This window comes from Stegostoma tigrinum, unplaced genomic scaffold (genome assembly GCF_030684315.1).
Source record: "Stegostoma tigrinum isolate sSteTig4 unplaced genomic scaffold, sSteTig4.hap1 scaffold_50, whole genome shotgun sequence".
Classification (NCBI taxonomy): Eukaryota; Metazoa; Chordata; class Chondrichthyes; order Orectolobiformes; family Stegostomatidae; genus Stegostoma; species Stegostoma tigrinum.
Window position 1 is genome coordinate 3,288,847 of NW_026728430.1, and position 25,918 is coordinate 3,314,764.

The 25,918-nt window shown below is 46.4% G+C and overlaps 1 long non-coding RNA gene and 1 pseudogene across 6 annotated transcripts in view; one reads left to right on the forward strand and one right to left on the reverse strand.

The window, feature by feature from the left end:
- The first annotated feature begins 9,067 nt into the window (after positions 1-9,067).
- LOC132208687 (U2 spliceosomal RNA) lies at positions 9,068-9,227 on the forward strand (annotated as a pseudogene).
- A 3,006-nt stretch (positions 9,228-12,233) lies between these two features.
- The window catches only part of LOC132208666 (uncharacterized), a 57,729-nt gene continuing 44,044 nt past the window's right edge, over positions 12,234-25,918 (reverse strand). For 5 of the 6 annotated variants that reach the window (XR_009444794.1, XR_009444791.1, XR_009444792.1 and 2 more), the window contains 3 exons: positions 24,184-24,338; positions 19,078-19,177; positions 12,234-13,359 (listed from right to left, as the gene is read on the reverse strand). This is a non-coding gene — a long non-coding RNA (uncharacterized LOC132208666). Of the gene's footprint in view, positions 13,360-19,077; positions 19,178-22,143; positions 22,524-24,183; positions 24,339-25,918 lie in introns of those variants that run through there. The other variant, XR_009444796.1, reaches the window with a different exon arrangement.

Here is a 25,918-nt window from a genome sequence, read left to right on the forward strand (position 1 = left end):
AGATTCAGTCTGATCTGCACTTTGTTGTCTTTCCCCATAATCCTTGATACCTTTATTGCTTAAAGATCTGTCGATCTCAGCCTTAAATATACTTATTGGCCCAGCCACAACAAACCTCTGCTGCAAAGAATTCCACCAATTCACAACTGTCTGAGAGAATAATTTCTTCCTCATCTCTGGTTTAAATATGAAACCCCACTCTGATATGAGGTATTCTGGTCCTAGACTGCCCGAGAAGGGAACCAATCTTTCTGCAAGCAACCTGTTAATCCTCCAAAAAACCTGCATGTTTCAATAAGGAGCAAAGTTTTTGTTTTGCAGTACAGTGTTTGAGCAGATGAAGGAAATGAATTTCAGAGCTTCAGAGTGTTAGAAAAGGATTTGCAGATCAGCACTGGATATTATTGGTCTTTGAATGTCAGTACTGAGTCAAATAAAAGTAATGTTAAGTTCCTTCCTTTCATCTCCCAGTAACTATTGCCCAATATCTTAAATCTCTGTTTCTAATTTTTTTTACGATCAGTGAAGAGGAACAGCTGCTATTTACCTACCTTATCTAAATCTATCATAAACCTAGACACCTTTGTCAAAGATCACCTCAGTCTCCTTTGCGTTGTGCAGAACACTTCAGTTTCTCCAACCTGAGCTTACAACTAATATCCCTCAGTTCTTGAGTCATTCTGATCAATCTCCTTTCAATCGGCACAGACCCTCACGTCCTTTGTGCACACCACCTGTTTGTGCAGACCCGAATGCTTTGTGTTCAAGTGGGTGATGTTATCACACACAGGCAATTGCTTAGTGGCATCACCTTAATTCATGGGCATTTCATGAACTGTGGGTTTCCTCTGACCCCAGTTGTACTGATATCTTTTGAGCTGCAGACTCCAGCATTTGATTTTAAAGTTGAAGACAATGAAATTATTTCAGTATTTTTAACCAGTACTGTACACATTTTGTATCAGAGATAATGGGAACTGCAGATGCTGGAGAATCCGAGATAACAAAGTGTGGAGCTGGATGAACACAGCAGGCTAAGCAGCAGCTTAGGAGCACAAACCCTGACGTTTCGGGCCTCGTCCCTTCATCAGAAAAGGGGAATGGGGAGCGGGTTCTGAAATAAATAGGGAGAGGCAGATCAAAGAGGGAGAGAGGAGAAAATAGTTGGAGCGGTGAAGGCAGAGGAAAAACTGCTCGATGTCCGAACGTGAGTGGTATTCATTGATGTGTGGGTGGAGGGGGATAAAGGTGAGCTCCTTTCTGAGGACTGACCATTTGACCTCAGTCAGTGGGAGGTCTAGGGGGGATGGTGCAAACTCGGCAGGGCTCAGCGTGGCTGTCTCCTCTGGGGCTGCTGGCTGTGGAGGCTGTGGGCTTTTTGGCCTGCTGTGTTCATCCAGCTCCACGCTTTGTTATCTCATGTACATATTTTGCTTCACGTGCTGTTCTCAGTTATCTGATTCTGGTGTTGGTGTGATGTAAATCATGTCCCACTAACTTGAGGATTTTGCAGAGGTGACAAAGAAGGTTGATGAAGGCAGAGAGGGTAAACATTGTTTGGATGCACTTCGGAAAGGTGTTTGAAAAGGTTCCTTGTGGTAGACTGGTTAGATCACATGGAATCCAGTGGAAGCTAGTGGTTTGGATCAAAAACTGGCTTGAAGGCAGGAGGCACAGAGTGATGGTGGAGTGTTATATATCGGACTGGAGACTTGTGACCTGGGGTGTGTCACAAGAATCAGTGCTGGGATACTGCTTATCCATAATTTTATATAAATCATTTAGATAGAAGCATAGGAGGGATGGTTAGTAAGTTTGCAGATGGCCCCAAAATTCATGTTGTTCGGGACAGTGAAGAATGTTATCTCAAGAATACAACGGGACCTTGATCAGATGGGCCAATGGGCGAAGGAGAGGCAGATAGAGCTTAGATAAATGTGAGGTGTTGCAACTTGGTAAGGCAAACTGGTAGGGCAGTACTTATAACTTTATGGTAGGGCCTTCGGGAGTGACACCAAACAGAGACATTGGGGTGCAGATGCATAGTTCCTTGAAAGCGGAGCCACAGTTAGACAGGGTGGCGAAGAAGGTGGCATGCTTGCTTTTATTGATCAATGTGTTCAGTATAGGAGTTTGGAGGTTACGATGCAGATGTATAGAACATTGCTACTTTTAGAATACTGCACTCAGTTATAATATCCCTGCTACAGGTAAGTTGTTTAGTTGGAAGGTTTCAGAAAAAAAAAACAGATTTACAAGGGTGCTGCTTGGATTGAATGGTTTGGGCTACAGGGAGAGGAGGCTGAATAGGCCGGGGCTGATTCCCTGGAACGTCATAAGCTGAGGCGTGACCTTATAGAGGTTTATAAAATCATGAGGGGCTTGGATGGGGTGAATTGCCAATATCTTTTCCTCAGGGAAAGAAATCCAAACCTGACAGCAAGGGTTTAAGTTGAGAGGCGAAAGATTTAAAAGGGACCTGAGGGACAGTTTTACATGTAGAGAATGCTGCATGTATGGAGGAGGCGGTATAATCCCAGCTTTTAAAGAGCATCAGGATTGGTAAATGAATAGGAAGGCGACAGAGGGATACGGGCCCAATGCTGGCAAATGGGAGTAAAATAATTTAGGATATCTGGTCCGAATAGACAAGTTACAGCAATCAGAGATAATGGGAACTGCAGATGCTGGAGAATCCAAGATAATAAAGTATGAAGCTGGATGAACACAGCTGGCCAAGTAGCATCTCAGGAGCACAAAAAGCTGATGTTTCAGGCCTGGACCTTTCATCAGAGAGGGGGATGGGGAGAGGGTTCTGGAATAAATAGGGAGAGAGGGGGAGGTGGACTGAAGATGGAGAGAAAAGAAGATAGGTGAAGAGGAGAGTATAGGTGGGGAGATAGGGAGGGGATAGGTCAGTCCAGGGAAGACAGACAGGTCAATGAGGTGGGATGAGGTTAGTGGGTAGGAAATGGAGGTGCAGCTTGAGGTGGGAGGAAGGTATGGGTGAGAGGAAGAACAGGTTAGGGAGGCAGAGACAGGCTGGGATGGTTTTGGGATGCAGTGGGGGGAGGGGATGAGCGGGGCTGGTTGCAGCGGGGGGAGGGGATGTGCCCAGCTCATCCCCTCCCCCCACTGCATCCCAAAACCAGCCCAACCTGTCTCTGCCTCCCTAACCTGTTCTTCCTCTCACCCATCCCTTCCTCCCACCCCAAACCGCACCTCCATTTCCTACCCCCTAACCTCGTCCCACCTCCTTGACCTGTCCGTCTTCCATGGGCTGACCTATCCCCTCCCTACCTCCCCAACTGTATTCTCCTCTCCACCTATCTTCTTTTTTCTCCATCTTCGGTCCACCTCCCCCTCTCTCCCTATTTATTCCAGAACCCTCTCCCCATCCCCCTCTCTGATGAAGGGTCTAGGCCCGAAACGTCAGCTTTTAGTGCACCTGAGATGCTACTTGGCCTGCTGTGTTCATCCAGCTTCACACTTTATTAAGTTGCAGCAATCAGTCTGTTTCCATCCTTTATATCTCTACAGCTCTTGGATCTTAATTTGCAATTCTAAATTTCCAGATTGTAATTGGAATGTTTGGAGTCGAAGCCAAACCATTTGTGACTTATTCAATGCACTGAACTTAATATCCACCATCCATGAAGGGATGGGAGTGATGTTAGGGACGTTGGAGTGGCTTGGGAACTAGAGTTCAATATATTCCAGATCAGATGGATTAGTCTAAGAAATTATGTTTATAATTGTGATCCAGTACTTCCTGACAGTGATATTACTTGAACAGAATTAGAATTTGTTTCAAGTATTTGCTTCAATTTGATTTGGGAAGAGGCAGGCATTTTTTGCATGGCTAACAGTTCAGTTTGTTTAGTGCGCAGAATTGAACAGCACAAAATCAGACCCTTTTACAACTGCAGGCACATTGACACTGCAGGCAGTTACACATTCCAAAGAAACAGATGGGGTGGGATGGGTTTGGAGGGAAGGAGTGGTGATTTGCCTTTTTTGCAACGAAGAGTCATATTTATCGAGGGAGATAGACCCAATGTCTTCAGCAAGTGGTTCCTGCCAGCTGCACACTGCCTGAGAGGGCGCTGGAAGCAGAATCATTCGTGACCCTCAGGAAAGAGTTGAATGATGAGAGATTTACAGAGCATCGGGAAGAGCATGGGGTGTGGGATGGTGAAGTTACCTGTACAGACAGCTGATGCAGACAGTGACAGGCTGAAGTACCTTCCTCTGTGCTGGGTCATTCTCTGAGTGTGCGGTTCTGTACCGATTGTTGCTGCAATCTCACTGACCCTCCGGTTGTCACGGAGTTGGTTGATGGGGCTTGTTAGTGACATGCCCCACCTCATCTGATTGGTACATTTCCAATGATCTACATTCATTGCGAAGAGATTTTTATAGAAAAGGTCTTGAAAAAGTACTGGTGTAAACCGACTATCGGTTTTCCCCGGTTAGGAAACCCAGGAGTACGGGAACAACAGTAAAAACTGTCAGCAGTGATTTACAAGTCTTTGAACTCAATCAGGCTGATGGGAAATATGGAAGGTAACTGGGACCTAAGGTAGTCCAGTATTACAATGGCATTGCTTGTTGGCCGTTATTGGCTAAGATCAAGGGTGTGTTTATACCTGTTCTTATCATTGTGGACTGAGAAGAGGAGAGAGTGACTGTGTAGGAGGTGGAAGGAAGATGTCAGGTTGATTGTGCACCCTTGTAACCGGTGGATCTTAATGCTGGCTTTGGCCTAATGCTGGTTCAGGGGAGCAGCAAACCTGCAGTGAAGCCTGCAGCAAGTGCTCATGCCCTGGGTCATGGGGTCCGGAACACCATCCACGTTTCCGCAAAGAAGGTGGATGAAGGTGCACCTGTGGACCACACCTTCTGTGTGAAGAGGGTCCTGTTGGACTGTTGTGGGTTTGCTGCTGCGGACATTTACTGCCTGCAGGATTTCCCTGGAGGAGGATTTTACGATGTAACCTTCAGGAGCGCCAAGCTTTGTGAGCACTTCCTGGAGGTTTTCAAGGAGAAAGGAGGTGAGGGCCTCCTGTCTGCATTGACCGCTGTCCCACTGTTCGTGATGCCAGCGCAGAGGAGACGTATGGTGACTGTACACATGTACAACCCGCATGTGCCAGCAGCTGATGTCCTGACCTTCCTTGGAAGGTACGTGAAGGTGGAACGGGACCTAACCAACATCCTGGACCCCTTCGGGACCTGGACAAGTAAGAGGCAGGTCAGGGTGATGCTGAGGATGGGCGTGGACGGGAACATCATACACCCACCGGCCAGCTTCGCGATTGGTCGGAGCAAGGGCTACCTGACCTATGCAGGGCAACCCAAAGTCTGCCATGCCTGTGGTAGGCCAGGTCACGTGGCGGCCGACTGCAAAGTCACCATCTGCAGGAACTGCAAGGAGGAGGGACACCTTGCAAAGGATTGCCCAAAGGAAAAAAGCTGCAACCTTTGCAGGGAAGCGGGCTACAGCTACCGGCTGTGACCGCGGCGGGGGACCACCTACGCCCAGTTCGTTAGCAGGGGCAATGTGGGGCAAGCCACCCCCCCACCGGGAGGAGAGGCAGGCAGCAGGCCCATGCAAAGACCTTTGTCCTACTGTGCAGGAGGGCCAGGTCGTGCAGGAGGGACCAGCCACGCAGGATGGACTCGAGTCCAGCAAAGCGCCCCTGCAGGCCCCGCTTTCCCCCACCCCTGACAACCCGGGGTCGATGGACGAGGCACAGGTGACCCAGGGGAGTGGACAACAGTCTGCAAGGCAAGGAGGAAAGCGTGCTGGAGGGCCCCAGCGGTACAGAGTGAGCGGTTGGCCATCCTGCAGCAGCTTCCACCCCTGCTGGCTACATCCAGGCCAGTCATTCTAGGTGGAGACTTCAGCTGCATCATCGATGCAGATGGAAGATCCAGCATGGGGACAGCGGGTGGGGAGAGTAAACTGGACGCCACGTCCAGATTCCTGCTGGGCACGGTGAAGGACGCCACGCTGCTCAATGTCTTCAGCACCCCTGCAGACGGAGCGTAGCGGAGATACACCTGGTCGCAGCCACACGAGTCTATCCGCTCAAGGTATTGTTCTCTGACCACTGCCTCCTGCTGGCCAACTGTCACTTACATGATGACCAGCAGGCCGGCAAGGGGATGTGGAACCTCAACACGAGTCTGTTGACCCCAGAGAACGTCAAGGAGCTTAAGAGGGAGTATGCTGGTTGGAGAACCGTGAAACCCCTCCTTGAGTCTCTGGGCGACGGGTGGGAGACAGTGGAGGAGAACATCAAGAGGTTATTTGTGCTCAAGGGTGTTCGGAAGGTGAGAGAGAGGCGGGGAAAGCTGTCGCGACTCCAGAAAAGGACGCAGAACCTGCTCTTTCTGCAGTCGATGGGGGTCGATGTCACAGAGGACCTCCGCAAGGTGAGGTACCAGCAAGCTTCGCTCTTCACCGCGGAGGCCTCCAGGATAATCTTCCAGTCCAGGGTCCGCTCCGTGGAGCAGGACAGGATGTGCTCGCGCTTCTTCTTTCAGAAGGTGCACAAAGAGAGCTCTGTGCTCAGCTGGCTGAAGGAGGACGACGGCTCGGTGACGTCGTCTCGGCCCGACATTTTGAGGATTAGCAGATCCTTCTATGCCAGACCGTATGATGCGAAGCCCACGGCCAGCACGGCCTCCGAGTTGCTCCTGTTGTCTATCACGGAGGTCTTAGACGGCGGCACGAGGGAGTGGCTGGACCGACAGATATCCCTGGATGAGCTGACCAGAGCCCTCAAGTACTTGGAGAGGAATAAGACTCCCAGGAGCGACGGCTTACCGGTCGAGCTCTATTCCGCTCTGTGGGACCTGGTCGGCTGGAACCTGCTGGAGGTGTACGATCATGCGCTTCAGGCAGGAGAAATGTGCAAGTCCATGGGGAAGGGCATCATCACCCTCATTTACAAAAGGAAGGGGGAGAGGGAAGAAATTAAGCATTGGCGTCCCATTTCACGATTGAACGTGGACTACAAAATCCTGGCCAAGGTCATAGCCAACCGGGTCAGGTCTGTCCTGGAGTTGCTGATTCACCCTGACAAAACCTGTGCTGTGCCGGGCAGGAAGATCGCTGAGAGCCTCGCATTCATCAGGGATACGATCGACTACGTGCAGGACAGGCGGGTGGACACCTGCCTCGTCACCCTGGACCAGGAGAAGGCCTTCAACAGGGGGTCTCATGCTTACATGAGGGACGTCCTCTCCAAATTGGGGTTCGGGGAGGGCATCCGCAATTGGATCTGGCTGCTCTACACAAACATCGTTAGCGCAGTCTGGATCAACGGGTGGGAATCGGACAGTTTTCCCGTCAGATCTGGAGTCAGGCGGGGCTGCCCACGGTCTCCTGCCTTGTTCATGTGCTGTGTGGAGCCCTTCGCTTCATCCATCAGGAAGGACGTGAGCCTGAAGAGCGTGACTATCCCAGGCAGCGGAGGCCTTCAGGTCAAGACCTCCCTGTACATGGACCACGTCGCCGTCTTCTGCACTGATCGTCGGTCGGTGAGTAGGCTGTTGGACATCTGCGGCCAAAGTCAAGAGGGGTAAGAGCGAGGCCATGTTCTTCGGGAACTGGGACGACTGCTCCTTCATCCCCTTCACCGTCAGGACAGACTACCTGAAGGTGCTGGGTGTTTGGTTTGGTGGAGCTGGGGCGTGCACTAAGAATTGGGAGGAGCGTATCACCAAACTGAAGCAGAAGCTGGGCAGGTGGACGTTCCGGTCCCTCTCCATCACGGATAAGAACCTGGTTGTCAGGTGCGAGGGGCTTTCGATACTGTTGTATGTGGCGCAGGCCTGGCCTATTCCCTGGACCTGCGCCGCTGTGGTCACCTGGGCCATCTTCCACTTCATTTGGGGATCGAGGATGGACCGGATCCGCAGGGACACCATGTACAAAGACCTGGAAAATAGGGAGAAAGGGCGTACCGTACGCCACCCTCGCCCTGACGGCTACCTTTGTGTGTGGCTGAATCAAGCTCTGGGTAAATCCTCAGTACGCAAACACCAAGTGTCACTACTTACTGAGGTTCTACCTGTCCCCGGTGTTGCGAAGGATGCGCCTGGCCTCATTGCCGCAGAATGCTCCGAGTAGTTGGACCGTCCTGTACCACCTGTCATTCGTGGAGAAATTTTTGAAAGGAAACACCTTTGACCACAAGGCCGTCTGGCAGTGGTCAGCACGTAGTATCCTTGAGAGCCTTCGGGAAAAGGAGAGGGTGGATCACGTCGTGTGGTTCCCCGTTCAGACTGCCAAAGTCATTTGGCAGAATGCCTCATCGCCAGAACTTTCAAACAAGCACAAGGACATTGCTTGGCTGGCGGTGAGAGGGGCTCTGCCAGTGAGGTCCTTTATGCACGCCCAGAATCTCTGCGCCACTGCACGCTGCCCTCGACGTGGCTGCGGCGGGGTGGGAGGCGAGACTGTCTATCACCTCCTTCTGGAGTGTGCCTATGCACAGGAGATCTGGAGGGGGATGCAGTGGTATTTGTCGAGGTTCATCCCGAGCAACTCCGTGACATGGGACTCCATGCTCTATGGGCTGTTTCCTGGGACGCACACCGAGACCAACATCAACTGCGCCTGGAGGACCGTCAATGCGGTGAAAGACGCTCTTTGGTCTGCCCGCAACATTGCTGGTCTGTCAGCTGAAAGAAATGACCCCGACCGAATGTTGCAGACTGGCGCACTCCAAGGTCCAGGACTACGTGGTGAGGGAGGCACTAAAGCCTGGGGCAGCCGCCACCACTGGCACGGTGGGGAAAGACCACCCTATGAAACCCCTCGTCCAGAACAGAAAAAAAGGCCCTATCTGGTAACTGGGCCCAGCTGGCGCCTTCCCCAACTGGTCAGGGGGCCAACAGGGACTGTGCGGGGTGAAGACTGCCGGTGTATTTTCTGTTGCTTTGTTTTTTTTCCCCCTTTAGTTTGTGTATGTACGCCCTGGGTAACCCAGAGCAGCTTGCATGACTGGGTAGGTGTATGAATGTGTTTTTTTGTACATCTTATGAATAAAGTATATTTTTTCAAATAAAAAAATGTTCTTATCAGCTTTAATATCAGATATGTTCTTTACTTAAGGACCCTATATTAAACCGATTTTTGGAACAGGAGCTTGCTCTGTCCTCTCCATGCATCATCCTGGCATTGCAGTGTTTCTAGGAATGGTGCACTCTTGTTAAACCAATTTTAAAAACAGCCTGATCAAAAACTGAAGAAGGGTATCTGGGCCTGAGGCATCGGACTTCCTGCTCCTTTGCTGCTTGGCCTGCTGTGTTCATCCAGCTCTAGACCTTGTTATCTCCAGCAGCTCAGCACTCTGGAACCATAACAGTCCTTCAGCCCAACAAGTCCACATCAAACCTCAGAGCATCCCAGCCAGACCTATACCCCCATCTCATCGACCTCTCCCTTAACACTACAGGCAATTTAACATGGCTAATCCACCTAGCCTGCACATCTTTGGACTGTGGGAGCACTCTGAGGAAACCCACACAGACACAGAGAGAATGTGCAAATTCCACACAGGCAGTCACCTAAGGCTGGAATCAAACACGTGTCCTGGTGCTGTGAGGCAGCAGTGCTAAACACAGAGCCACTATGAAACCAAAGTGCTTACTCTCAGCACTCTCACCCAACTTTCTCCAAATATGCTTTTTCCAAGGTAACCGTTAATCTCTCCTTTTCTGCGTGCTCAGCACTTGCTCTGAATGTTTGTGCCTCATCCGTGGTGCATGTCGCATCTTCCCACCAACACCATCCCTGAATATTCACACATGGCATCAGAAGTAAAAGAAAATTGCCTGCCAATACTACCTCATTACAAATAGCATTTCAGAAAAAAAAAACAAAAGATGAAGCGATCGAAGTATTCACTAGTTTTGACTTTGATGGTGACGAGTTGGGATGTATTGAACTAGAGATTTTGTAAACACTGAGCCAGGAAAGGATATGGCATATACAATGCACGTTTTTCATTTGAGTGCAACAGCAACCAATCAAACGTGTGCTTTATTTTTCTCAAGTCAAGGCCTGTGAGTTTAATCAGATTACCAATTCACTGACATGGGACACCAACTGCAAATGACCAAGCCAAATCTCACATTAGCCAGACCAGGAGATATTTGCAAATCCAGCAAAATGAGCCAGAAGTTAAATAAAAATGCTACATCAAGATGCAGAATTGCCTGTCCACAAAGTACATGCTTTCGGTAAGAACTCTGCAAGCTTTTCAGCACCTGAGACGTGTTCTGCCACAATATCTCTGCCTTTCCCTGGCATTTTTGCACTTTGATATCTCAGCTAGAACTTAATGTTTCACAGTGCTCCTGTCTTGCCTGGTTGTTTATCACAGGCATAAGCCAGGCAGCTTATCACTGTTATTAGCAGCAGTCAGTCAAGGGCTGGTCAGCAGCTATGGCAACAAACATGTGTTTTGACCAAATAGTCATGTCTCAAAGTCTCAGGGAAACAGTTCTCAGTCAGGGCAAGGGAGACAGGATTAAGTCAGGAGATCCTGACACAGCATGTCCAAGGAATCATTCAATATCAGCCATTTGGGGCAAGCGGATCAGAGGATCTGTATCACTACAGTACAGAGAGGTGGCCACACTCACTCCTAATTGCATTCTCAAAATGCTCCAATAGACTTGTTGAGCCTGAACTATGTTCATCAATCCAAGCTGACCCTGTCCATTCCTGCCATTGGGGGTCAGTTTGATGAAATTCTCAAAGGTGTTCAGGAGTTTGGGAGGTTCATAGCTCCCTGAAATAGCAACACTAGTGGATAAGACGGTGAAGAATTTCACTTTCACAGTCCACAGCATCAGGATCTGGTCAGCTTTCATATCTGGCTCATAAGTGAGATGAGGTTTTTTTTTCAAAACATGTCAGAGCATGCATTGTTCCTCTGAGAACAACTATGGTTCCATTCATGCATTTTTTTTGTTTCAACCATGAAATGGACACAACTTGATCAAATGTGAAAGTGACCATCAACCAGTTTGAACTGGCAGTTGTCAAATAAATTCAGACAGAGATTAATGTATTTGCAGGAGATTTTTTTGAATTTTTAAAAAAAAATCATTCATGGGATCTTGATATTACTGGATAAGAATGGCAGTTTCCTTCCCTAAAGGACATAGGTTTTTCCAACAATGACAATGGATTCACGGTCATCGTTAGATTCATATTTCCAGATTTTTTTTTTAAAACTCAAATTCCACCATCTGGAATGGTGGGATTCAAACCTACGTCCCCAGACCATTATCAGGATCTCCTGACTTAATCCTGTCTCCCTTGCCCTGACTGAGAACTGTTTCCCTGAGACTTTGAGACGTGACCATTTGGTCAAGATACATGTTTGTTGCCATAGCTGCTGACCAGCCCTTGACCATTAAAGTACAGCAGATTAAACAGAAAGTAAACCAAGACATTGTGTGATATCTTGTGTGTACGTATTCATCATGAAATCCATCACTGCTATGGACAACAGGTAAAGATCTGAAGAGACTGCATTCCCCACCCCCCGCGAACAGAGTCACAATGGACACCAGGTTTCATAGCCGATTGCATTTTCCCAATCAGGGATATAGTACTGGACTCCTCCCAATCTTTTGTTTAGACTTAAAACTTTCATTTTGTGGGCAAAAATCAAAAGGAAACATTACCATTGTTTCCAAATCAACAAATACCTATTAAAAGTTGAAACGTGTCTGGAGAGCAATAGGATCCCTAATTGTAAAAGGTGTGCAGACATAACTAATAAATAAAGGGCCACCGAGATCATCATAGAATTCCTACAGTGTGGAAGATGGCCATTCTGTCCATTGAGTCCACACAAACTCTCTAAAGAGCATCCCATCCAGTCTCACACCCTACTCTGTCCTTGCATTTTGCACACAAGACACTAAGGGCAATTTAGCATAGTCAATCGACCTAATTTGCACATTTATGGACTGTGGGAGGAAACCGACGCAGACAGGGTCTGGGTAGGACACTCTTCATAGGTTCAGTGTGGACTTGATGGGCCAAGTCATCTGCTTCCACACTGGAGGGATTCAATGATCTCCAGAAACAAGCCCAAAAATACCTGGTTTGGAGACAGCTAACAGCAGAAAAAAAAAACCAACAGTTACTCAAGTTTGCTGCTAGTTAACCAGTCCTGATGAACCAGGAAATCCCTTTTCACATAATGTGCTGGTGGATAGTCTTTAGTCAGTGTGAATGTGTCAATGTGTCATGACCTGACTATTTCCAAGCTCCACCTGACAGATATACAACTGTTATTAACCTTTTATTCACAATACCAGCACCTTTAATTGAGCAGTAAAGCAGTAACATCAGTACAAACAGCCCAAAACTTAGGTTCATTTGATCATGAGAGTGATAGCAAAATGCTTCAACTGTGGTTCTTTGTGACTGTTTGGATGACTGAGTGAATGCTTTCCCAGTCAGAGCTCACGAACGGTCTCTTCCCAGAGTGAACTTGCTGGTGTGTCAGAGGGGAACTTGAGTCAGAAAAACTTTCCCACACACAGAACAGGCCAATGGTCTCTCTTCGGTGTGAATTTGCTGGTGTATCAGCAGCTGAGTTGTCTGAGTGAATGCTTTCCCACATTCCAAGCAAGTGAATGGTTTCTCTCCAGTGTGAACTCCCTGGTGTTTAAGCAGGTTAGATGACTGAGCGAATCACATTCCACAATCAGAGCAGGTGAATGGTTTCTCTCCAGTGTGACTCTGGTGGTCAGTTTCCAGCTGGGATGGATGAAGAAATTCCTTCCTGCAATCTGCCCATTTCCACAGTCTCTCCCCAGTGTCACTGCGCTGGTGTTAGGACATTTCAGATGAATCTTCACAGACTCTTTGACACACAAACCATTTGCATTTCTCCAAGTGTGAGTGTTGCTTTCTCCTTCAATGTTCAAAATCCTGAGATAATTGGGTTGTGATAAATAAAGTGACTGTCAGACCTGGATGTGGAACAGTTCGAATTCTCTAACTGCAGGCTAAGCTTTCAAACAGAAAGTAAGTGCAATGAGTGAGAAACCAGAAGAGAAAACAGACTGTGAAACTGAGAAGTCCTCTGGACATTTGTGGAGCGACACTTGGGGAATATATTGGATTATCAATAGAACAAATCCATTCATAAGTATCCTCCAGGTAAGGTATTCAAGTCAGTGTTTGCACAAAATTACCGAAAGAGAGGTAGGAGAGCCAGGGAGGAAGAACAGGCATTGTATAAATCTGTAACTCAGTCTTTCAGAGGGATTGAAAGGTTCAGAACAGTGCAGAAGTAAAATTGTGGAAATCTGAAATGAAAACACAAAAATGCTTAGTCCGAGTTGTACAGCATGGAACAATCCCTGTTGTTCATGCTGACCAGATATCCTAAATTAATCTAATCCCATTTGCAAGCATTTGACCCATATTCCTCTAAACCCTCCCTACTCACATACAACATTAAAAGATATCTGGATGGGTAATTGACGAGGTTCCACCAGTTCCTCTAGCAGCTCATTCTACACAGGCACCACCCGCTTTCCCTTTTAAAACATTCCCTCTCAGCTTAAACCAGTTTTTAGTTCTCATCTCCCCTACACTGGGAAAACAACCTTAGTTATTCACTCTCTGCCCACCATAATTTTATTAACTTTTAGAAGGTCACCTCTCAGCCCTCAATGCTCCAGGGAAAATAGCCCCAGCATATTCAGCCTCTCCCTGCAGCTCGAAACTTCCAACATGCTCGTAAATCTTTTCTGCAGCCTGCCCAGTTCAACAGCATCATTCCTATTGCAGAGAGACCAGAACTGTACACAGTATGCCAAAAGCAGCATAATCAATGCCTTGTTCAGCCTATAACATGACCTCCCAACTCCTACACTCAATGTACTGACCAATAAATGCAAGTATAGCAAATATCATCTTCACTACCTTGTGGACCTGCAATCCACCTTCAAGGAACTGTGCACATGCACCAAGGAGCCCCTGTTGCATAACAGTCCCCAGGGCCTCCTCATTAAGTGTTTAAGCCCTGCCCTGATTTTCATTTCTGGCACTCCTTGGCCCATTGACCCATCTGATTAAATTGCCATTGTACTTGGAGGTAAACTTCTTTGCTGTCTACTACAACAACAATTTTAGAGTCATCTGCACACTTACTAACCATTCCTCCAATATTCATTCCACACGATTTGTATCAATGACGAAAAAGCAGTGGAACCAGCACCAATCCCTGCAGCACTCTGCTGTTCATAGTCCTCGAGACCGAAAATCGACCCCTCCCACCCCCCACCATGATCTTGTCTCCTGCCTTCAAACCAATTTTGTTTCAAATAGCTAACTCTCCCTGGATTCCATTTGATCGAAGCTTGCTAACCAGTCTGTCATGTGGAGCTTTGGTGAATGCCTTGCTGAAGCCAGATAGACAATGTCCACTGCTTTGCCTTCAGCAATCTTTGTCACTTCTTCAAAAAAAAACACCTCAATATTGTTAGTGAGACAAGATTTCTCCCTCACAAAGCCATGTTAACAATCCCTAACCAGTCCTTGCTTTTCCAAACGCATACAAATCCTGTCCCTCAGAATCCCCTCCAACAATTTACCCACCACTGACATCAGGCTCAGGGGTCGATAGTTCCCTGGCTTTTCCTTACCACCTTTCTTAAAGAACAGCAACACATTCGCCAGGCAGTCTTCTGGCACCTCACCAGTGTCTATCAGTGATACAAATATCTCAGCACAGGGTCCAGCAATTATTTCCCTAGCCTCTCCCTGAGTTTGTGGATAACACCTGATCAGATGCCAGGGACCTATCTACTACCTTTATGCATTTTAAGATATCCACCTCCTAATCCTGTGTAATATGGACAATTTCATTATTTATGTTTCCAAGTTCTCTCACTTCCATATCCTTTTCTGCAGTAAGGACTAATGCGAAATACTCATTGACTATCTCAGCCTGCAGTTCCACACAGACAGCCTTGTTGATCTTTAAAGGGGTCCTATTTTCTCCCTCGTTGCTTTTTTGTCCCAAATGTAGTTTCAGAATCTCTTGGGACTCCCCTTAACCCTATTTGCCAAAGATGGCTCATGTCTGCTTTACACCCTCTCAATTTCCCTTGAGTGTACTCCTCCTGCCCTTATACGTCGAGGGACTGACCCAATTCCTGCTGTCAATACCAGACATGTGCTGTCTTCTTTTTCTTGACCAGATCCGCAATTTCTCCAGTCAACGAGTATCCCCTACATTTACCAGCCTTGCCCTTCACATGAACAGGAACAAGCTGTTTTTGGATTCTCCTTATTTTATTTTTGAAGGCCTCCCACCTTCCATGCATCCCATTAACTGTGAATTACCTCTCCTGATCATCTTTTGGAAGTTCTTGCCCAATAGGGTCAAAGTTGGCCTTACTCCAACTTAGAACTTGGAAATTTATATAAAATATATACGTTTTATATTTAAACTGATCCCATCTGCCTGCATGTGGCAGATATCCCTCCAAACCTTTCTTATACATGTAATTATTCAAATGTCTTTTAAACAATGCAACTGTACCTGCATCCACCACCTCCTCTGAAACTTTGTTCCACACATGAACCAAAGAAAAATTATATTTCATGTTTTTTTTTTAAAAATATGTATTCCTCCTCTCACCTTACACATATGTCCCCTTGTCTTGAAATCCCCCAGCCTAGGGGAAAGCCCCTGCTATTCACATAATCTGTGCCCTCATGATTTAAAAAACCTCTGTGAGGTTACCCCTTAACCTCCTTTACTCCAGTGAGAAAAAGCCCTAGTTTTGACCATCTATTTTGATCATCAAGCCCTCCATTCCTGGCAACATCCCAGCGAGTCTTTTCTGACTTGTCTCCAGTTTAATAATAGTATCCTTCCTATAACAGGATGACCAGAACCACACACAATACCAAAAATGAAGCCTCATCAATGTCCTGTACAACCTCAACATAACACTCCAGCTCCTATACTCAAAGATCTGAACAATGAACGCAAGTGTGCGAAACAACTTATGAACCACTCTGTCTACTTGTCTACATAAACTTCGAAGAATTATGTACCTGAATCTCAGCATTTGTGTCAATTGTGTCAGTCTTACCCTTGTTCATTTTACCAAAATACAATATCTCACATTTCTTCAAAATGAACTTCATCCTCCACTCCTCAACCCATTGAGCCAATTGATCAAGATCTCACTGTCATCTTAGGTACCCTTCACTAACCACTATAACCAACATTTCTAGTATCATCTGCAAGTTTATTAATTTTGTCCCTTAAATTCTCATCCAAATCATTTATCTTCATGAGAAACAAAGAAATGGACCATTTACCGATTGCTGTGGAGCACCGCTGGTCACAGAAGTCCACTCTGAAAAATCCTCCAGCATCACGTTTTCACCTATAACTAAGCCAATTTTGTTTCCAGTTAGCAAGCTCTTCCTGAATCACGTGATCTATCTTTACTCATCCGTCTACCATGTGGAACCCTGTCAAAAGCTTCACTCTCATTCTTGAGGGGCTGCAAATCTGACCCAATTCCTCTGCCAGTTGTCCACCGCCCTCTTGATCATGCTTTGAAAAGTTAAATCTCTTGAGAATAACTGCTAAATTTGCATCCAGCTGCCATTCAGCACTGTTCCAGATCATGGGAACTTGGTGAGTCAAGTAATCTTCACATTTTCACCCTGCATTATTTGCCAACTATCTGAATTTTGTATTCTGCGGTTACCAAATATTGCCACAATGTTAATAATTTTTCTCTCTCTGCAAACTAATATTCTGGAAACAAATCTACTACTCGACAAAATCATTGATAATCAGCCCCAAGGAGAATTACCTCAGCTTCTTCTAGCTCTCTCCAAACTAGAAACACATCATAATTCTAATTTACTTATGGGATATCTGGGCAAAGACCACTAATATTGATTGCCCATTTTTATTTGATTTGGAGAAAGTGTTGTTGAACCACTTCCTGTAACTGCTGCACTCCACGTGCTGTAAGTACACCACTGTGCTGTCTGGACAATTATCTGCCCTGAAGCCTCACCACCCCCTCTATCACAGGAATCATACCTCAAACCTCACTACCCTCCCTACCATGAGCATGACCCTTGAGCCTCACTACTTGCACTATTGCAGCCATCACCTCAAGCCTCACCACCCTCCACATTGCTGGAATCCCTCTCGAGCCTTACGACCTGCCTATCGTTGGAATCCCTCTCTAACCTCAGAACTCTCACCATCTCTGTAGATTCCTCCAGTCTTACAAACCTCACCTCTAATCTCCTCCAGATTTCAAGGTGAGAGGGGAAAAGTTTAAGGGGGATGTGTGTGGAAAATTCTTTACACAGTGGGTGGTGGGTGCCTGGAACACATTGCCAGCGGAGGTGGTAGAGGTGGGCACAATAGCATCATTTAAGATGTATCTAGACAGATACATGAATGGGCAGAGAGCAGAGGAATACAGATCATTGGAAAATAGGGCTCGGGTTTGGATAGAGGATCTGGCACAGGCTTAGAGGGCCGAAGGGCCTGTTCCTGTGCTGTAATTTTTGTTCTTTGTTCAACACCCTCCTGTTTCTGTAAATTCCTCCAGCCCATATAAACCTCCTCAGCTCTAATTGTTTTACCCTCACAAACCTCCCTTTGTTTGACATCTAATCCAGCCTCACAATCCTCACCATTTCTGTAATCTCCTCCAACCTCACTTTTCCCTATTTTTGAAATCTTCTCCAGTCTCAGAACCCTTCCTGTCTAATATTCTCCAGCCTCACAAATCTCAAATGATATGTGCTTTCCTCTAATACAATCCCTCTGATGACACCCCATTTTTATTCGTCCACTTGATGACGGCACTTTGAATTTCCTGGGCTTCAGGCTCCAGAATTTCGTGTTAAACCGCTTTACTTCTATAATCACTTTACTCTCAAAAAGACTGATCAATCACGTGTCATTTATTCTAATATCTCATTTTCTGAAATGGCTTGAAATATTGCTGGGCATCTTCCTATGTGAAGTGTCTCGGAGGTCTACAGTCCAGAAAAAGGCTCTGTGGCCCATCCAGCCTGTGCCAGTTAAAAACCACCACCTAACTACTCTAATCTAAATTTTCTAGCACTTGGCCCATAGACATGTCTGCGTTGGCGTCACAAGTGTGCATCTAAATGTGCCTTAAACGCTATGAGGATCTCGGTGCCTACCACCCTCACAGACAGTGAGGTTCAGTGCCATTGTCACAGCATGATGACATCACAGACAGGAACAGAGACGAGCTGAGTCTGTGCAAACCAAAGATCCCCCACACACTGTGAAGGACGGGAAGGTCCCTGATAGGGAGCAGAGGAGATTGAACAGAATGGTTTGTAGGAAGAGGGTTTTTAGTTGCATGGTTAGGGTTGTTTTTAAAACATTATTCTTTCATGTGACTTGGGTGTTGCTGGTACATATTGAGAATATCCATCTACAATAGATGGGCTCTCCTTCTCAACCTCTCCCCTCGCCTGGGGTGTGGTAATCTTCGGGTTAAACCAGCCCTATGGTCAGGTAGGACAATGGTGACTTTACCTTTGGCACAGAGATGCCAATGTGCATCGGTGGTGTAGAGGGGAATGTTGAATGTGGTGGGTGGGACACCACTCTGACAGTGCTTCGCCTGGAGAATGTTCACTTTCTTTCATATCGTTGGAGCTGCACTGATGCAGGGAAGTGGAAAATGTTCCAACACATTCCGGATGAGTGCCTTATTGATAGCAAACAGTTACTGGGGAATCAGGTGTTTGGAGAAACTGAGACTGTTCTCCTTGTCACAAAGGATTTTGAGGGGACCTTTGATAGAGGTGTTTACAAAAGATATACTACATTAGGATGATAAAACATACACTCATCAACTGATCACCAAAAGGATTACAGGACATATATTGAAAGTTTTAGGGACAATCTATTGAGAGAATGGGGTGATTTAAAAGAGAAATTTTACACAGCAAATGGAAATGAGCAGGGACACAATACTCACACACAATGTGAATATCCAGGTCCTGATGAATTGAGTAATTCTGTCAGAGTTTGGTGTTACAATTATGGAGACTCCCACCTGAAAGTCCACTTGTAATATCCTGTAACACAAATTAATAAAATCCAATCAATCAGTCTGGTTAGAAATTCACACCATCCCCTCCTCCTGGCCGAGGATAACTGTGCATTGTCCCTGCTACACATTATCCCTTGTGGGGGTCAGCAGTTGATTCAGGGGGAAATCTATTTTGGCTTCTAGGAGTGTCCACCTTGGGACTTCATGTCACTAAACAGATCAGCAGGTCTTTGACACATGGCAAAGAATGGCCAAGAATTAGTGAGATGCAGGCAGCAGGATTTGCTTCCTTTTCTTTCCTTCTGTGCTGCTGCACTGCCACAATGAGACATTAGCTTTTCCAGCCCAACGCAACTTGATGAACAAGTTGTCTCGATTCTGAGCACCGGACGGTAAGCTTCTGCTGGTCATTCGAAAGAATGCCCCTTAAAAAGATAGCAATTACGTACGTGTCGTCTTGCCCAGTGCTGCTAACAAAAAAAAAATTAGAAGAATGAGGGAGCATCTCATAAAAAAGGATAGCCATCAACTTCCATGAGGGTTACAGTTTATGGAGAAATATTGATAATGGGCAACAAGTTGGCAAATGGAGTACAAGTGTGGGAAAATGTGAAGTTGTTCATTTGAGGAGATGACCAAAGAATACAGTGTTATTTAAAAAGGTAAAAACTGTGGAAAACTGTAACACAACAGGACTTGGGAATAATTGTGCAGGAAGCACGAAGCAAGCACACAGTTGCAACAGGCAATCCGGGAGGGTAATGGGATGTTATCCCTCATGTCAAAGTATGTGTAGTATAAGAGTTTGGAGTACATGTCTTAGGACAAATGTACAAATTGCTGGTAGGGCCACATCTGGAGGAATGTGAGCTGCTTTTTTGGTTGACTTATTCAAGCAAATATATCACTTCACTGGAGGCATTTCAGAGAAGATGGACTAGGATGATCATTGGTTTGGAGGGATTCTCTTTTAAGCTAAGACTAAACAGGTCTGGAATCTACTGACCAGATTATTGAAGACAGAGATGATGTAATTAAAAATATAGGATTCTTAAGGGAGTTTACAGGATAATGCTGAGGGGATATTTCCGATCGTGGGAACAGATTCTTGATCAGGCAGAGAATTAGAGGGTTCTCTTTTGGAATTGTCATGTTGAAGGCAACAGAGACATGGCTAAGGGGTTTCCGTTACAAGTGAGCTAGAGCGAGGTGGAGAGAAGGAGCATTTCAGAGATTGAAATTTCTGACATTTGTGATTGAGAAGATGTATGGTAAGATGTTCATCTTGAGGCCAGATATGAGAGCATTATTGAGAAGGGTGCAGTTCAGCCTCAGACAGTTCCCAGCAACAGGGAAAGATTCAGTACAGTAGCAAGGAAAAATACTTTGTAATAAAGAACTGAAGGCAATGTGTTTAATGATCACAAAATGTTATTGGAGGAAATTTCAGCTATTCAAGTAGTGGAAACATGATAAGCAGTTTTATAATTGAGTAACAGTGGAGCAAAGGAGAGTGATGGAGGGGAGTTAGAACTGAACATTGTCGAATACATGCGAAACCCAACACAGTGCTTGTGGAGGATCTCACCTCCTGGCAGTATGTCGGTAAGAAACAGGATGGACCAAGGATAGATCCTTGAGGGACATCAACTACATGGGTTTCAGACAGGAAAGAGAGAGCGTGTGGAGATGGAAAGGGATTCTTCCAATGACAGTGAGGTCAAATATTGGTTTTAAACAGAAAAGGGTGAGAAGGACATAACCAGAAAAGAGAAGCAGACAGAACAAGTGACAATATCTGTGAACTGGCAAGGGGTAGAGGCAAGGAGGAGGAGGAGGAGGAGAACTGAGAGTTAGAATGTTTGGAGTTTAGGAGAATAGGGAAAAGGTTTAGGATAAGTTATGGGAAGGCTTGACGAGACTGGAGAAAGATGCAAATTTAGGACCAAAACGAGGAGCAACATGCAAGGCAATTTGGTTTGCTGGGCTCGTGGAAGAGAAGAAAGCAGCGAATGCAGCTGATTAAGATTGAGACAATCCAGTGACACAACCTCCATGTGTCTCCCTCACTTGTTGTTGAAGGGGAGGGTGGAGGAGACAGGATGATGGACAGTGTTTTGCAAAGAAACAAAGCCTGCGTTGGTGATATTTAAAAATGAGTGAACAAACCTGATGAATTTAACTTTTTTCCAGAATACTAAAATGGACAACAGAAGTCTGGGCTCGAACCCCATCTCAGCAAATGGTGGAATTTGAATTCAATTAAAAACTGGAATTAAGAATCAACTGGTTGCCATGGAACCATTGCTAATGGCAGAAAAAAAGTCTAATGTCATTCAGGGAAAGAAATTTGCCAACCTCAGCAAGCCACTCAGTTGCAAATCACTGCAAAATCTCAACAAAGCAATGAAACTGGGTGGACCGCTTGGCATTGATCAAGGCACAAGGAAAGACAACTGCAGAATCAGCCTCATCGACCCCACAAACTCCTGCTTACTAATATCTGGGGGCTAGCGGCAACATTTGGAGAGGTGACTCAAAGACTAGTCAAGAAACATCGTCAGATGCATGGAATCATGCCTTACAAACAATGCCACATGTCACCATCACTGTCCTTAGTGATGTCCTGTCCCAGGAGCAGGACAGACACGGCAGACGTGGCAGCACAGTGCTATTCCGACCATATTATTTGACCTGGGAGTACTCGACTTTGACTCGGACGCCTGGAAGTCTCATGGCTCCTGCTGATTACCACGTACCATCCTCCCTCGGTTGATAACAGCAGTATTATCACTAGATTATTAATCCAGAGACCCAGACAACATTCTGGGGACCTGGGTTCGCATCCTGCCATGGCAGATGGTGGAATTTGAATTAAATAATTGTCTGGAATTAAGAGTCTAATGATGACCATGAAACCATTGCCAATTATCAGGAAAGACCCATCTGGATCACTTATGTCCTTTCCGGAAGGAAATCTGTCATCCTTACCTGGTCTGGACGACATGTGACTCCAAACCCACAGCGATGTGGTTGACTGTTAACTGCCTTCTGAGCAATAAACATTGGTCCAGCCAGCGATTTCCACATCCCAAGAGTGAATTTTAATTAAAAAAACTCATCCATGTTGAACAGCACTTGGAGGAAGCACAGAGACTGTGAATAGTACTAAATGTACTCAATGTCCACCATCAGGAGTAGTTTGCAGGAGCATTACCAATCAAGCTGGTCGGGTCCTAAAGGACAAAGCTGCTTGGCTGGGACTGCAGCAGGTGGTGACGCACCAAACGGTGAAAACAGTGATCTCATCGTCACCAATTTCCCAGCTGCAGAGGCATCTGTCCGTGACAGGATTGATAACAGCGACTGCCGCACAGTCCTGTGGAGACAAAGCCTCATCTTAAACTTGAGACTACCCCCCATTGCATTGGGGGGCACGAACTTCGGCCGAAAGGGACAGACTTAGAACAGACATAGGAACTCAAAACCAGATATCCAGGAGGCTCTGCGAGAGACTACAACAGCAGCAGACCTTCTCCAGCACAACCTGTAACCTCATGGCCCAACATATCCTACAGTCAGCCATGGCCATTGATCCAGGGGAGAAACACTGGTTGAATGGATAGTATCGGAGGGCATGCCAAGAACAGCACAAGGCATACTTAAAAATAAGGTGACAACCTGGGAAAACTACCAAACAGGACTATCTGCATGCCAAATAACATAAGCAACAAGAGTTAGAGCAAAGCCACCCCATAATCAATAGATCAGATGTAAGCTCAACAGTTCTGCCACACCCAGTCATGAATGGTGATGGACAATTAAACAGCTCACTGGAGGAAGCATGCCAAAAATCCCCATCCTTACTGACAGAGGAGCCCAACCTATCTATGCAAAAGACTGCAGCAATCTTCAGCCAGAAGTGCCAACTGGATGATCCATCTTAGCCTTCTCCAGAGGTCCCCGACATCAGAGATACGAGTTTTCATCCAGTTTGATTCATTTCAAATAATTATTAATAAATGGATGAATTGTGCAAAGGTTATGGGCACTAACAACACTCTGGCAACAGGACCGATGACTAGTGCTCTCGAGCTTGCTACCCTCCAAGCCAAACTGTTTCAGTCCTGCTACAGTGCTGGCATCTATTGACAATTTGGAAAACCGCCCAGGTCTGTTCAGCACAAAAACACAGCAAATCCAATCCGACCAATTTCCCCTCAAGCAGTCTACTCTATCATCAGTAAAGTGATGGAAGGTGTTGTCAACAGCAGTATTAAGCAGCACTTACTCAGCAGTAACCTGCTCAGTGACACCCAGTTTGGGTCACGGCGGGCACTTGGTTCCTGACTTTATTACAGACTTGATCCGCAAATTCACAAGCAGCTGAATTCCTGAGGTGAGGTGAGGGTAAACTGCAGAGCCCTGCACAAAAACCACGTACTTCCACTTCAGTGACAATGACTGACAGTGACACCTTAGTATCAGCTCATCTTCTGAGCCTCTCATCTATTCCTGTGTTACCTCTAGACATAACTATCCAAATTCACTGCCAGTCAGCCTCCCACATTCAACATTCCTGTAACCTCAAGAATACCTAAAATTCTGCTGCACACAAGTTCATTTGTCCCAAGATCTGTTCACCATCACTGCTGTGCTCCCTGACCCACAAAGGCTCCTATTTATAAACAACAATTTAAAATTCCCGGCTGTGATGATCCCTATCTCCCTGCACCACACAACCTTCAAGACTTCGATAACTCATTTAGTTCCAGACTCCAACAATGCGTTTAATCATCCCTTCACTATTGGAGGCTGTTTCTACAGTTGCCAGAAAACGTGATCTGGAATTCCCCTGATAAACCTCTTGGGTTTGCTTTCGTTCCTTGAGAGTGTCAGGAAAACCTGCAAATTTGGTAACTTTTTGGTCACCTGACCTAATATGGCCTTACGTCAAAAGTTTCTTGACAATATTTTTGTGAAATTAGAAAAGATGATAAAAATACAAATTGTTTGTTGATTTGGACGTACACCACCAGCTCTTCAGTATCGCTAGATGAACGATCTGTAACTTCTCAAATGGCCGCATTGTGGGAGCACCTTCATCATACGAACTGCAGCAGCACAGGAAAGTTAAACATCACCTTCTCCACAGGCAACAGGGCTTTGGCAACGATCGCTGGTATCTGCGGAAGGAGAAACAGAGTAAATATTGCAGAAGTGCAAAATGAATGACATAGAATAAAAATGCTGTAGAATTTGGTGGTCTGAAATGGAAGAAAAATGCACTCTCTTTGTGGGAAAATATTTCCTGGCTGTGAAAGATACCGTTCAAAAATTAATCTGGTAAGACAGCAGCACATGGTCAGGGGGTGGGCAGCAGTGGAAAATTTATTTACAAAAAAAGGTGTAAGGAGGTAACAGTAAAATGCTACAGAGATCAAATATATCCATCATTAGAGACTGAAGAGATTAGACACTGACAAAGGTGATCAGGGAGCACAGAAGCGAGTAAGAGCAGTGCGAGCTGCTATTATCCCACACTCTGGGAAAGAAATCCAGAAGAAACAAACATTTCTCTTGGATAAGAGATAATGGGAACTGCAGATGCTGGAGAATCTGAGACAACAAGGTGTGGAGCTGGATGAACACAGCAGGCCAAGCAGCATCAGAGGAGCAGGATAGGTGATGTTTCGGGCCTGGAGCCTTCATCAGAAATGGGGGAGGGAAAGAGGATTCTGAACTAAATAGGGAGAGAGGGGGAGACAGATTGAAGATGGAGAGGGAAGATAGGTGGAGAGGAGACAGACAAGTTAAAGAGGCGGGCATGGAGCAGGTAAAGGTGAGTGTAGGTGGGTAGGTAGGGAGGAGATAGGTCAGTCCAGGGAGGACAAACAGGTCAAGGGGGTGGGATGAGGTTAGTAGGCAGGAAATGGGGATGCAGCTTGAGGTGGGAGGAGGAGATAGGAGAGAGGAAGAACAGGTTAGGGAGGCAGGGACGAGCTCGGTTAGTTTTGGGATGCAGTTGGCGGAGGGGAGATTTTGAAGCTTGTGAAATCCACATTGACACCATTGGGCTGCAGAGTTCCCAGGCAGAATATGAGTTGCTGTTCCTGCAACCTTCGGGTGGCATTGTTGTGGCACTGCAGGAGGCCCAGGATGGACACGTCATCTGAGGAATGGGACAGGGAGTTGAAATGGTTCGCGACTGGGAGGTGCAGTTGTTTATTGCGAACCGAGCGTAGGTGTTCTGCAAAGCCGTCCAAGCCTCCGCTTGGTTTCCCCGATGTAGAGGAGGCCACAACAGCTACAGGGGATGCAGTACACCACATTAGCAGATGTGCAGATGAACATCTGCTTGATGTGAAAAGTCTTCCTGGGGCCTGGGATGGGGGTGAGGGAGGTGGTGTGGGGGCAGGTGCAGCAATTCCTACAGGTGCAGGTGAAAGTGCCAGGTGTGGTGGGGCTGGAGGGGAGTGTGGAGCGGACAAGGGAGTCACGGAGAGCGCGGTCCCTCCGGAAGGCAGATAAGGGTGGGGAGGGGAAAGTGTCTTTGATGGCGGGGTCGGATTGCTGATGGAAGTGTCAGAGGATGATGCGTTGGATCCGGAGATTGGTGGAGTGGTATGAGAGGATGAGGGGGATTCTTTTTTGGTTGTTATCGCAGGGACGGGCTGTGAGGGAGGAGTTGTGGAAAAATGCAGGAGACACAGTCAAGGGTGTTCTCGATTACTGCGTGGGCGGGGGGAGAAGTGGTGAGTGAGGT